This window comes from Sarcophilus harrisii, chromosome 2, assembly GCF_902635505.1.
Source record: "Sarcophilus harrisii chromosome 2, mSarHar1.11, whole genome shotgun sequence".
Classification (NCBI taxonomy): domain Eukaryota; kingdom Metazoa; phylum Chordata; class Mammalia; order Dasyuromorphia; family Dasyuridae; genus Sarcophilus; species Sarcophilus harrisii.
This window is the reverse complement of record NC_045427.1, coordinates 414,810,421-414,825,966: the sequence shown is the minus strand read 5'-3', so window position 1 is coordinate 414,825,966 and position 15,546 is coordinate 414,810,421. Positions and strand designations below refer to the sequence as shown.

Sequence of the window (15,546 nt, the reverse complement as noted above, 5' to 3'; positions counted from 1 at the left end):
AGTTGTATGTTTCTGCCTGTGCTATCTTCAGACATAAATTATCTGTCAAACTTGCACAAAGTGTAGGTTCATTCTATTAGAATGAACAGAAGTTCAGCATTTAATCTTGGATTACTGCCTTTCTAAGTCAAGAATTTTCTTTCTTTCTTCTTTCTTTTGCCTTCTAAGAGAGAGTTCAGATACCATACTCCAACTCACAAGGAAGAAAATGGCAGACACAGACAGACAAGAATGATCTTTGTTCTAAGTCAAACATTCAAAGTCAGAAGGCCTGTTCCCTTTCTGACATCCACAAAAGAAATGATATGCTTCTCTTCACCTTTTCTTTTAAGGGGTTATTGAAAGAGAAGTTAAGCAAACTCAACCTTTTGAGAGAGAGGTCACATAGAAAGTGATTGTTTTCATTTGATTCATTTTCAGGAGTCTGAGATGTGCCAACAGTACAGGGTCATTCCTAGAGTGGGCTACCTGTGTCCAAAGAACTTACAATATGTGTGTGGTGAAGATGGCAGGACATACAACCATCCCTGTTTGCTGTGTCATGAAAATCTGTAAGAACCTTAAAAGAATCTTAAGAACCTTCCTAAACCTTAGGAAGGACTCAAAAACCCTGCAACTTTTCACTGAAACTTGTTCTTCCCTTCCCCTCCCTTTTCCTCCTTTCCCCTCCCTTTTCCTATTACCTCTTTTTTTTTTTTTTTTTTTTTTTGAGGTAATCTGGATTAAGTGACTTTTCCAGGATCACACAGCTAGTAAGTGTCTGGGATTTGAACTCAGGTCCTCCTATCTTCAGGGCTGGTCTTTTCATTTTTCCCTCTCTTCTTCTTTGCTGTAAGAAGTCAGATGCATTATATACTAGTATAGGAGTCAAAAGACATATGAGATAATGTCCTTGCTTCATCATCATATTGGTATGTGTCCTTGTGGATATGTCACTTCCATTTTCTGAGACTTATTTCCGCTTCCTTCAACAACTATACTGTTATGAGGATCAAATGAGTTTCTTAGACCAGAAAAATATAGTGAATTCAGAGATGGTTTTGAAGTTATGAAGATATAGGTTCAAGTTCTGCCTCTTGTCTTAAGTTTGACACATGCTAATTGTGTAGCTCTGGGCAAGTCACTTAACCTCCACATATCTCCAGACAGCTCTATTAGATTATAAACTATAGAATAAATTCTGACGTATTGTAGCAAAAAGTAAGGGGAATTCCCCACATTAATGAAATAACGGGTCCAAAGGTGTTGGACAGGGGTACTAAAACATTAAACAATTATATGTAAATATGCAGATAATGTCTATATACCTATGTATACAGTTGTATACATATATGTAGATATAGAATTTTATATAAATATATAGTTACATATATAGATAAATATGTGCAAACATATACATATGCAGATATATATGCAAATATAATTACATATTTGCATACATATAAAGATATATACACATATACAAATATATGTGCACATATATACACACATACATATATATACATAAACATTCTCTCTGTAGAGAAAATGTGTGATGCATGCAAGTTGTTTATGTAGCCATGTATATACATATAGTGCACAACATATACATCATATACATATACATATATACTCACATAATATACATATCTAGAATTATGTATAACTATACACACATAAAAATACTATACATACCCATGACATACTTAATTGCTATAGATACATCTATATATATGGTTACATGCTATACATGAACACACACACAAAATCACTAATTTATAAAATCCTTGATTAATCCTTTGATTCTCATAGCATATCTAGCAGGGATAATAAAGCATTATATAAATGTGATTTGTAATTAATTATTAATATATTTTAGATGGCAGTTTTATTTTATGTATTTCACAGAAAAGAAAACTGAGGATTCCAGAAGTTGTTACTTATCCCAACTCATGGCAATTGCAAAACTGGAACTAGCATCTCAGTCATCTGACTTTTAGGACATTATATTACTAGGGACACTCAATAAAATATTCTAAGATCTTATTGGAAAGAGAGCAAACCAGAGTAGAGAAGAATGCATGAATTAGGTCAGTGAAGCTCGACTAATTCACCTGTCACATTTCTTCTTGCCTTCTTTCACTCTTCTGTTACGTGGGCCTAGGAAAATATTGAGTTTAAACCTTAACTCCTAGAGACTGACTCTCCCTTTCTCTCTCTCTCTCTCTCTCTCTCTCTCTCTCTCTCTCTCTCTCTCTTCCTCTCTCTCTTCCTCTCTCTCTTTCTCTCTCTTTCTCTTTCTCTCTCTCATTCTCTCTGTCTTTCTCTTTCCCTCTCTATCCTTCTCCCTCTCCCTCTCTATCCTTCTCCCTCCCTCGCTCTCTCTTGTTTCCTTTCTCTCTCTCCATCTCTTTTTCTTCCTTGTCTCCTTGTTTCAGGTTACATCAAACCAACATCCAAATGCTGAGGGAAGGGAGGTGTGAAGATGAACCTTCAGGAACACTTCCACCAAATACTTCAGGCAGTGTAAGTAGAAATATAGAAATTTAAGATTTAAAGTGGCAAGAGTACTTAGAATTTACCTTAGAATTGACCCCTTCATTTTATAGAAAATTAAATTAAGATTCAGAGAGGATAAATGACTTTCTTGACAAGTTCACAAATATCAGACTCTACTTTGTCCCTGCCTTGACCCTCAGCTTGGCTTTAGACACTTAAGAAACTAAAGCTGATCTCATTTAGAGGAGAGTCACAATTTTCTCCTCTCAGAAGAAATAAGAGGCCCAGATCTCAGCAGCAGGATATGTCACTAGCCAGGCCAGAACAGAATTCTTTGTTAGACAGAATCTTATATTATAGGATGTCAAAACTTAGTGGAGCCTTCTGGTCAACCACTCTCATTTTATAGTGATAGAAATAGATTCAAAATGGGGATGGGCTTTATTTTCATTGATGTTCTATCATAAGACCCAATTACTAGTCCTGGAAACTCACTTTAAGATTTTGATTACATAGTTTTCCTTCTCTAAGATTCAATGCCTTCTTTAAAAAGGATTGTGCCTAAATGATTTCCAAAGTACCTTCCAGACCTAAGAGTTTTTGTTTATAAATATACAAGACAGCAGTGAAAAAGCAGAATAGAAAATGGGACAGAAAGGAGACTGGCTGGATTATCTGTTGGCCTTACTCCTGAGTTTATAGTCTCTGGTCTTTGTCTTTTCTTCCAGAACAAATGAGTGATGAATCAATCGGAACCTTGAGAAAAAAGGTTCAATGCTCAGCCCTGGAAAGTTTGCCTTCACCCTTCTGTATATAAAGAACTCTTCTGAGCATGTATTATTTACAGTGCAGAACAATCCTGAGCTACGGGGAAAGGACATACTGATTTTTAGTCTTCCATCCTTCTCTTCCAGGACTCTATGATCCTGGTGCGGAGACACATGCTGCATTCAGTCAGTGCTCTAGGGCCCCTGGTCACGGTGCTGTCTGTCCATTTGCTTGTGCAATAAAAGTAAAATTAGCAAAATGGCCATCCTACTTTTTGTTTCTGATGAGATGTGAGAACTAAAAATTATTATTCCCGCAAAGGCTAAATAACTGCTTCTCTGACCTTTTGCTAAGTGAGAAACTTGCTGGGTAGACTATACAAGGTCATTCTCATCTCTATCACATACAGACCTAGAAAGACACTCACCTCTATCCTAAATAGTCATTGATATCCATTTTTACCTCTATCCTTCACAAAAAGGGCTATATTCTTTCATATTGTTTTCACAAAGGCAAGGGCTGTTCCTCTTTCACTTCTATTCCACCCAGAAAGGGCCGACCTCCTTCATGTCTATTCAAAAATAGGCAGGGCTAGACACTTTCATCTCTATTTCATAAAAAGGACCATTGTACATCTTTCTTCTATCCAACAAAAAATGAGCCCACTCCAGAAAATCTCATGAAATCCCATATACACAGGAGACAAAATGATGTTCACCAACTTCAATCCTACTTAGGTACAGCCAGACTCATTCTTTCCTTTTTCAATATCTAATAATACTGCTAATATGGCCTCTAACTGTATTATATTTTATACTTCCTGATTCACATTTTGAAGAATTAATGAAATGTTTTTCTTTATGTTTTTTCCTCCCTTATGCAAGCTATGTTGGGTGGTGGCAAGAATAAAAAGAGCTATTCTGGAAATATGTGTATATCCCTAATAAAAAGACAGAGAAGGAAAGGTTAGACAGGTAGGAGGGGAATGAAGAAAGAATGATGTCTCTGAAGCTAAAGAGGAAAAGATAACTCAGTAGTACTGAGTGGTCATGTTTCAGAAGGTAGATAAAGGTCAAGGAGAATAAAAATGAAAAAAAAGTCATGTCAGCTAAGACATTGGAAATGAATAGGGCAATGGGGGTGGGAGAGTTGATTAATGAGTTGTCTTAGAGAAGTTGGGAGGAAATGGGATGGAACAAAAGAATAATTTTGTGTTTTTGCAGCATATTCTGGATTATCTGCCCTTTTGAGTTCTTAGAACTGAAGGTACTTCAAAATTTCAAAAAATGTGACAAAATTTAGAACCAAAATTATGAGAAAAAGAATAAGCTAAAGTGTGAGTGTGTGTGTGTGTGTGTGTGTGTGTGTGTGTGAAGAAGCTAACTGTGGTCACTAAAAATGTACAGCTTCTCAAATTCAATCCATTCTGAATCTATTTAATTCTAAACCCAATTCATTGTCCATAAACAACAATCTCTCCAAAACTGTATCTCCATTAGGTTCAGAATTTTCTTCTATTGCTCATTGGACTGATATCTTTTGAATGACTATACCTTTTATTAAAAATTCTCTGCATTATCCTGGGTCTTTATGTGATCAAGCCAAAGAAACCATAAGCAGGGGCATATGGATATGCTCCATATATAAAATTCTTCCTTTTAGGCTCTGTAGGACGCTTTCTTTGTTGAATATCTTTGAAGAACATAGATCTTCCAGGTTGATGCTTTTCAGGGGATCACTGAAAAAAGTTTTCTGTACTTACATTTAATGATCTCAATTCATTCTGGGGAGACATCTAGTTGGACAGAAATCTATAAAGGCACATTTTGTTTTGAATTTATTAAAAATCAGATGAAACCATATATTTTTTCTATATCTTTCATTAATTGTGTGATTGTGAAGAAAAATAGTCTGCTATAAAATCATATATAGAGTTTAGGGTGGGGTATGTGTGACCTTAGAGATCATTTACACCAGAGATGTCAAATATATGACCAACATACTTGAGCAGGCCACAATACTCCCAACTGAACCAGATTAAAATGTATTGGGAAATATTTAATAAAATATATACAAATATTAAAAATACAATGCAAAACAACATAGATAATAAGCATGGATAATACAGATAATATTCCATCTTAAAAGTAAGTCAATATGTGGTCTGTAGGGATAATTACATGAACAATTGACCACCACTTTCAATTTGAGTTTTACACTATTGATCTAGACTCTCTGCTTCATTTTGCAGATGATGAATGTGAGGCTTTTAAAGTTCAAGTAATTTAGACAGCAAAACTGAGTGTAATCTTTCAGAGGGAAAAGAGATATTTAATAAAATAGAGGACTTTAAAGTATTACCAATAAAAAGACCAACTGAATAAAAAAATTGACTTTCAAATAGAAAACAAGAAACGCATAAAAAATTAAAGATGAAATAGAAATCATATGGGATTCAGTAAAGTTAAACTGTATACATTCCTTCATGGGAAGATCATACTTATAAGACTCTTATCATTATTAGAGTAGTTAGAAGGGTTATATACATAAGTTATGGGCATCATTTCATTATGATGGGATGACCTAAAAACATTAAGGAGTGAAAAAGAGGGTTATACTGGAAAAGAAAGGAGAGGTGGAATGGAGAAAATTATCTCACATAAAAAATGTACACAAAGAAGAGTTTTACAATAAAGGAGGATATGGGAGGTAGTGTGAGAAAATACTTGAACCTCACTCTCTTTGAATTTAGTTCAAAGAGGGATTAACATACACACTCAGTGGGGTATAAAGATTTATCTTACAGGAAAGTAGAAGGGGAAGGGGACAAGAGAATGCTAAGGGAGGGATTGATAAAGAATGGCAGTGGCCAGAAGCAAATTGATTTTTGAAGAAGTACAGAACGGAGAGGGAGAGAAAGGGGGAGAAAGGGAAAGAAGAAGAGAGAGAGAAGAGGGAGGAAGAGAGCGAGAAAAAGAGAGAGAGAGAAATTGTAACTGTGAATGTGAATGGAATGACTCATCCATAAAATGGAATGAATAGCAACCTGCCTTAAAAAACATAATCCAAAGCTTTTTCTTTTTTTTTTTATTAATTCTTTTCTCAAAGGAAATATATTTAGAATAGAGAAACACTCAGAGTAAATAATGTTCTACATCTAAATGTTTTAGGTGAGATAAAAAAATAAGTTAATAATCATTATTTCAGACAAATTAAGGGCAAATTAAATCTAATTTAAAAAGACAGGCAGGGAAATTATATTTTGCTAAAAGGTATCATAGACAATGGAGTAATATCAATACTAAACACATGCACTCAATGGTATAGCATCCAAAAAAAAAAAGTTAAATGAGTTAAAGGAAGAAATAGATTACAAAATTATGAGAGTAAGGAACCTCAATATTCCTATATCTGAATTACTTCAATCTAAATAAAAAAGAAAGAATTTAAAGTAATTAATAGAATTTTAGAAAAGTTAGATATGATATATATCCCTAGAGAAAACTGAATAGAAATGGAAAGTCGCACATGTTTTTCTCAGCTGCATATGGTACATTCATTAAAAACTGACCTGGTATTAGAGCATAAAAACTTCACAACCAAATGTAGAAAACAAGAAATACTAAATATCTCATTTTCAGATCAATTTGCAATAAATATCGTGTTCAATAAAATCCTATGTAGGTGGATTAAAATTAATTGAAATCTAAATAACTGCATCCTAAGAATAAGTCAAAGAAAAAATAACATACCAACATTTAGATTAAAGAAATTGACAATATGAGACAATATAACAAAATTAATGGAATTTAACCAAAGTAATACTTAGGAAAAATTTATATCTTTTCATTGAGATTTACTCAATTTAATTTAGAGCATTATTAATTGAGAAAGCATTAAGAAATGGAAAATGAATAATTCTGATTACATTAAATTAAAAAGGTTTTGCACAACCAATGTAGTCAAGATTAGAAGAAAAGCAGGAAAAGGGGGGAAATTTTTACAGCAACTTTCTCTGATAAAGTTCTAGTTTCTCAAATATATAGGGAACTGAGTCAAAACTATAAAAGTAAGAACCATTCCTTAATTGCTAAAAGGTCAAAGGCAGTTTTCAGAAGAGGAAATCAAGGCTATCTATAATCATATAAGAAATGCTTTGAATTACTATTGATTAGAGAAATACAAATTAAAGCAACTCTGAGGTACCACCTTACATCTATTGGATTGGCTAATATGACAAAAAAAAAAAAACAACAACAACAACAAAAACTGATTCAACCATTTTGGAGAGCAATTTGGAACTAGGCTCAAAAGGCTATACGCCTACATACCTTTTGATCAAGCATTTCTATGATTAGGTTTGTATCCTAAAAAGATCAAGAAAAGAGATAAAATCCTAAGTATACAAAAATATTTATAGCAGGTTTTTGTGGAGACAAAGTATTAGAAAATGAAAGAACGTCAATAATCAGAGAACATCTGAATAAGTTGTAGCAAATTATTATGATGAATGCTATTGTGCTATAAGAAATGATTAACAGAATGGGAAGAATTATATGAATTGATGCAAAATGAAACATGCTGAACCAGGAGATCATTGAACACAGTAATAGCAATATTATAAGATGATTCACTGTGAATAACAGCTGTTTTCAGGAATAAAGTCATCAGAGATAATTCCAAAGAACTAATGAAAAATGTTATCTATCTCCAGAGGAAGAACTTTTGGAGTCTAAATGAAAATCAAAGCATACTTCTTTTACTTTCCTTTATTTTTTTTATCTGTGTTATTTGTTAACATTGCTAATTGCAGAAATTTATTTTACATGATTGCATATATAAAGTCTATATCAAAATGCAGGTCTTTTCTTTTTTTTTTATTTTATTTTATTTTTTTTATTTAATAGCCTTTTATTTACAAGATATATACATGGGTAACTTTACAGCATTAACAATTACCAAACCTCTTGTTCCAATTTTTCACCTCTTACCCCCCCCCCCCCTCCCTTAAATGGCAGGATGACCAGTAGATGTTAAATATATTAAAATATAACTTAGATACACAATAAGTATACATGACCAAAACATTATTTTGCTGTACAAAAAGAATCAGACTCTGAATCATTGCACAATTAGCTTGTGAAGGAAGTCAAAAATGCAGGTGTGCATAAATATAGGGATTGGGAATTCAATGCAATGGTTTTTAGTCATCAACCAGAGTTCTTTTTCTGGGTATAGCTAGTTCAGTTCATCACTGCTTCATTAGAAATGACCTGGCTGATCTCGTTGCTGAGGATGGCCTGATCCATCAGAACTGGTCATCATCCAGCACTGTTGTTGAAGTATATAATGATCTCCTGGTCCTGCTCATCTCACTCAGCATCAGTTCGTGTAAGTCTCTCCAGGCCTTTCTGATATCATCCTGTTGGTCATTTCTTACAGAACAGTAATATTCCATAATTTTTATATACCACAATTTATTCAGCCATTCTCCAACTGATGGACATCCATTCAGTTTCCAGTTTCTAGCCACTACAAAAAGGGCTGCCACAAACATTCGTGCACATACAGGTCCCTTTCCCTTCTTTATAATCTCTTTGGGATATAATCCCAGTAGTAACACTGCTGGATCAAAGGGTATGTACAGTTTGATAACTTTTGAGCATAGTTCCAAACTACTCTCCAAAATGGTTGGATTCGTTCACAACTCCACCAACAATGAATCAATGTCCCAGTTTTCCCATCCCCTCAACAATCATCATTATTTTTCCTGTCATCTTAGCCAATCTGACAGGTGTGTAGTGGTATCTTAGAGTTGTCTTAATTTGCATTTCTCTGATTAATAATGACTTGGAGCATCTTTTCATATGACTAGAAATAGTTTCAATTTCTTCATCTGAGAATTGTCTGTTCATATCCTTTGACCATTTTTCAATTGGAGAATGGCTGATTCCTTATAAATTAGAGTTAATTCTCTATATATTTGGAAATGAGGCCTTTATCAGAACCTTTGATTGTAAAAATATTTTCCCAGTTTATTGCTTCCCTTCTAATCTTGTCTGCATTAGTTTTGTTTGTACAAAAACTTTTCAGTTTGAGTATAATCGAAATTTTCTATTTTGTGATCAGTAATGATCTCTAGTTCTGCTTTGGTCATAAAGACCTTCCCCTTCCACAGGTCTGAGAGGTAAACTATCCTATGTTCCTCTAATTTATTAATAATTTCATTCTTTATGCCTAGGTCATGAACCCATTTTGACCTTATCTTGGTGTACGGCGTTAAGTATGGATCAATGCCTAGCTTCTGCCATATTAGTTTCCAATTTTCCCAGCAATTTTTATCAAACAGTAAGTTCTTATCCCAAAAGCTGGGATCTTTGGGTTTGTCAAAGACTAGGTTGCTATATTTGTTGACTGTTTTATCCCTTGAACCTAATCTATTCCACTGATCAACTAATCTATTCCTTAGCCAATACCAAATAGTTTTGGTAACTGCTGCTCTATAATATAATTTTAGATCTGGTACAGCTAAGCCACCATCATTTGAAAATGCAGGTCTTTTCAAGGAAAAAATTGGGAAAGAGGGAATTTGGAATACAAAAGTTATGAAAAATGAATGTTAAAAAGTATTTTTACAGGTGATTGAGAAAATAAAATTAAAAAATTTCAGAATATTAGAAAAGGTCATCTTTCTAAAACACAGGTCTGAGCCATATCATCTAACTACTTATTACTATCATAATAAAATAGAAACATATCTGTTTGGCTTTTGAAGTCCTTTATTGGTCTGGGTTTTCTAGCATCAAAAGACGCTTTCTTTTGAAGATATCAGCTCACATGAAACTAATTATCATCTCTATGGAAAACTTTTATATACCCACAATTCGTCTTTCCTCTGGGCTCAACTTTGGTATCACTAGCTGCCTATTGGACAATTTAAACTGGATGCACAGTATCTCAAACTGAACATGTCCAAAGTAGAATTCATCTTGCTCAAACTTTTGCCTTTCTTCCACACTTTCCACTTATGCCAAGGAAGCCATCATCATTATAGGCATGAACATTACCACCTTGACAAATTTTAACACTTGTATCTCTCTAACATATCTCCATCTCACTATTCACATAGCCTTCACCTTAGTTAAGGTCCTCCTTCTGAAGTTTTGGTATTACTTGCTAATTAGTTTCCTTTCCTCAAGATTCTGTCTTTCATAGTCTATCTTAAGCACATATTTCAAAACAGTATTTCTAAGTTCAGGTTTGACTATGTCACTCCCTCTCTCACTATATTCCATTATATACATACATATATGCACATACATACATTTATTCATCCATATACACATCTATCTAGATAAATGTGCACAAAGACTGCATTAAGATTTTTGTAACAGGATATACTTAGGGGAGATATCTCCATCTATATAGATATCCATAGTCACTCTGGAGGGTGTAGATGAGATATATACATACATACATATAGATATAGATATTTCCGTCCAAGGTCTCTCAAAATTCAAAATAGATAGATGGTAGAGATATATAGTTAGCTATGACTATAGATATATTTGAAATATGCATATAGGTATATGTAGACATATATTGATGTAGGTGTGTGAAAGCATACACAAACATGAAGTATTTTCCAGATATCATTTCATTTTAGCCTTACAACAATTCTACAAGGTAGTTCTAAAGTATTATTATCTTGATTTTAAAGAGGAAGAAATTGATCTTCAGAAGATTGATACCTTGCATAGTTATACAGATAAGGATTAAAATTCAACTCTTCTTAAAATAAGTGCAGCACTTGGAGCATTGGCTACATGTTTTCACCTCTAATAAAAGATGTTAGAACCTAGGAAACAGGGTTTCTAGATTGTCTGATCCTTATAAATGAGGAAATTGAGGTTCAGAGAGGCAAAATGACTGGTTCCAGATCACAGGACAAGTTGGTGGAAGAATCAAAACTAGAATCCAATTTTCCCAATGCCATTATCCAGTTATTTTTTCCATTGTACCTTGGTGCCTGATGGACTCCAGATTTTTCTGTGGACAGAATGAAATATATTCTGGGGAATTCCCCATCTTTCTATACTGGCATTAAGAGAATAAGACATTTTTACCTTAATTTTGCACTTTGCCTGTCTGTATCCTTTAAGGAAAATGCTTTGTAACCTTAACGTTTTATAGAAACATGAGGTGTTAACCCTGCTTTTACAATCATACTGGCCAACCTTTGTTCTAATCAATAATGAACACTAGGTGTCTCTCATGCTCAGAATAAAAGGGCACCTCTGTCTCAAGATTGTTTCAACTGAACAGTGCCTTAAGGAGAGCATCGTAAGGACCTTAGAGCTTATATCTACTGCAACCCAGTCATGTCTTATCAGAGGATACTCAGATCCAGAAAGATAAGGGCACTTACTTCAAGTCATAAAGTAAATAGCAAGCCAATATTCTAACTCAGGGTCTCAGACTCCAAATTCATACCTTCTACTACAATGTGCTCTCTTGGACTTAATACTATCATAATTAATTATGCTTAAATTTATGAAGAGCTAACAAGTGCTATCTTCATAACAATAATTTCATCATTGATAAAATGAAGATAATGATATTTATATTCTGGCTAAGTTATCATCATGGCAAATTAATACTTATCTAAGACTTATTAATAGAGTCAAGACTCAAACATAGTTCTTCTACGTAGTTTCAGAATCTTAGGGACAAGTTTTTGCTTTTCTCTGGGTCTCATTTTCATTATTTATGAAATAAAACTATTAAACTAAATAATTCCCAAAGCCCTTTCAGCTCTGACTCCCTGAGAGAGGAGACTAGCAATCAAGCCAGAACTCAGTTCAGGTTTCCACAGCTTTCTTTAATGATACCGGATTGTCCCAGTTATTAGTGTCTCTGTGAGCTACCTAATAATGATATAGCTAATACTTTGACCTAAGCTGTTGAACGTTATTTCCCTTTTCCTTCAGATGCAACTTCTGAGTCACTGAAGTAGATATGTACCAACCTTTGGCAGGAAGCTTGTGTCCAAATAAAAGGATTGAAGATTATATATATATATATATATATATATATATATATATATAGAGAGAGAGAGAGAGAGAGAGAGAGAGAGGAATATATATATATACACACACACACACACACACACACACATATATGTATATATACAGACATACATACTATATACTTGTGTGTTTTTAATCATTTTCAGTTTTTTCAACTCTTCATGTTCTTTTTGGTTTTGTTTTGTTTTGGGGAGGCAAATTTTTTAAAGTGACTTGCCATTTCCTTCTCCAGCTCATTTTACAGATGTGGAAACTGAGGCAAATAAGAGTTAATTAGTGAGTATCTGAGGATGCATTTGATTTCAGGAAGATGAGTCTTTTTGATTCTAAGCCCTGTGTTCTGTTTTTACGTGTGTGTGTGTGTGTGTGTGTGTGTAGATAGATAGATATAGATATTGTTAGTTTGCTTTATTTACCACTCTCAGCTATGGGTCACTAAGTCACTAAATGACAGTGGATTAATTCTTATCTTCTCTTTGCTGCTTTTTCTTCATCACTTTTCTTATCTTGAGCTTCCTTTTCTTAGTAAGAAAAAGGAAGAGAAAGAATATTGACTCCTACAAACAGAGGAGTGTGGTACAGTACAAAAAGATCTCACTGTGGCATCAAAAGGGATAGGTCTGAATCCCAGGCCTCCTTTTAACCATCTGTGGTCAATGGGACCAGTCACTTAACAATTCTGAGGAAGTTGGCCTAAAGTCCTTTCTAGTTGTAGATCAAGTATCTTGTGTTAATTAATTTCTAATGTAATTACCTACATGTAATATTATCATATGTGAAGGCAGAAGGATTATAATATTGGACCCAGTGTCAAAGAATCTATCAATTACTAATATAGCTTTGGATGAGATGCCTTCTGTCTATTAGTCTGTTTCCTCATCTACAAAATGAGGGAGGATGAATTTCATGATCTCTAAGGTTTCTTCTAGATATAAATCAAAAGATCCTCTTAGATACATGATCAAAAATACTTGCCAACTCTCTTATACTCTATACTCTTTTTCTGGCACCAGCTTGTCCCCATGGACCATATCCCTCTGATTAATCTGCTTAGGCCAGGTTAGGCTAATGGCCTGGAACATTCTGTGTGCTTTCTACCCTCTATGATTTTGCTCATACCTTCCCTTCTGCCTAGCAGCCCTTCTTTCTGGCCTATTTGCTCTTCCACTAACTGCCTTCTTCCCTGTTCCTGGGTTATTGCTGATTATTATAATATATTCACTTCTCACCTCCATTGGTAGAATCTCTAATTTCTTTTCCATTTCATTTCTGGTACGATCTCCTGCCTAAAACCTTTCTTGAAAAAAACTTTTCTAATAACAAATGCTAGTTTGTTATTGGTGTTTTCTAATCTCAAATTTTTTTTATGTTTAATGATCTCTGTAGATTTGCTTTTCCCTCCAGTAGAATGCAATTGCTGAGTGTGCAGAGATTGTTTTTCATTTTGTTTTTGTAACACCAGACATTAACATAATACCTTATATAAATTTAGAGCACTTTGTAAAATCTTATAGGATTGAAGTGTCTTCTATAAGACCTGACTTTAATGTTCTCATCTCAAAAAGCCTTTCCTCATCTTACTCCAGCTAAGACTGATGTTTTTTTCCTTCAAACCCAATTCACTTCTTTTGCACCTGCCTATTGGTATGCAACCTACATAGATTTGTATTATTTATGAATGTATCTTATTTCTCATTAGGTCTTGCATTACATGATGAACTCAAGAAAGAATCCTAAAAAGTTTCCATATCTATAGTATTTAAACTTTAAAAGAGCCCTGTGAAATAGGTGTCCCCATTTGGAAGATGAGAAAACTGAAGTTCTTAAAAAGAAGTGGCTTACCAAGGACCACATAGCTAGTTATGTGGAACTAATACTTTACCATTTTCCTTCATGTACATCTTTCTTCCAAGTCCAGCTCCTTTATTCGCCATATTACATTACTTTGTTCTGCTTCAAAGAAATTCACAGTAGGCCCTCAGTATTTGGCCTGAATGTGTACTTGTCTTACTCTCCCTTGTTTCTCAATAATCTGGATATTTGCCTTTTTCTCCATTTGATTGGAAGCTTCTTGAGTGCAGCACTTATGTACAGTCTTTGTCTGCATTCTCATGCTGAGTGCATAACTCACACAGTCAGCCCTTCAGAAATATTGGCTGAATGGATCTTGAGTTATTTTCATTCCTTCCATTAGGTCTTGATCAAACCATCTCCAAGTTGACAGGAGATGAACACGTGGAGCAATCTGAGCCTCCTTTCAAGAAGTCATCATTTATTTACATCATTTCCTCACCATGGTCCACTTATTACCATAGATATTGCCATCAGGAAATCACACTGGATTACTTTCTCAAATACAAATTACATTGTATTACATTGTATACATTGTAAATACATTGTATAAATTATCAGTCAGGCTAATGAACTCTTCATGGACAGCTGGGTGGCAATGGAATGCACAGAGTGATGGACCTGGAGTCAGGGAGTCTCATCTTCCTGAGTTCAAATTTGGGTTTAGACACTTACTATATATATATATAGAGAGAGAGAGACACTGAGCATGTAAGTTTCCTAACCTCTGTTTGCTAGCTTCATCCACAAAGTGGGGATAATAATTACATCTACCTCATACAATTGTTTTGAGGAGCAAGTCAATTCTCGAATGTAAAGTGTTTAGCAAAACTTAAAGTGTATAAATACTATCTTGCTCATGAGCTCTGTTTAACCATTTAAATTGCCATTCTTCATCCCTGGTGATATCTAAACAGATGATGAATGATTCTCAAGAATGGTGAATAAGAGATTTCCAGCCTGAGCCAAGATAAGGCCAGGTCACTTTTGAAGTCATTTCCAACTCTTAGACTTTGAGGATTAGAGATTCTAAATTAGAATCTAAGATTCTGAGTGATTGTTTTTTAATGTTTAAAAATAATAAACATTTAGAGTTCTGTGTTTCAAAGAATTTAAGAAGGTCAGTGTTATAAGGTTCTGAAAATCCAAAGAGTTCAAGTGTTTGAGATCATAAGAAATTAAAGTTGGGTCTTTGTCTTCAATTCTAAGCATTTTGAGAGATTTAGGATTCTGTTGTTCTAAGGCCCTAAAGTACTGGAAGTCATGGGCTAATTGTGGTTCAAACAAGTTACCTTCCTAACTGCTCATTAAATGATTGTCAACCCCCATACCTCCTCCACCCCCCAGAACTATAGAAGCC

General features: G+C 34.2%; 1 long non-coding RNA gene across 1 annotated transcript; it reads left to right on the top strand.

Moving 5' to 3' along the window:
- The first annotated feature begins 396 nt into the window (after window positions 1–396).
- Window positions 397–5,106, top strand: LOC116421681. The gene is made up of 3 exons (XR_004232172.1): window positions 397–551; window positions 2,418–2,505; window positions 3,207–5,106. It is a non-coding gene; the product is annotated as an uncharacterized LOC116421681 (long non-coding RNA).
- Window positions 5,107–15,546: the final 10,440 nt, after the last annotated feature.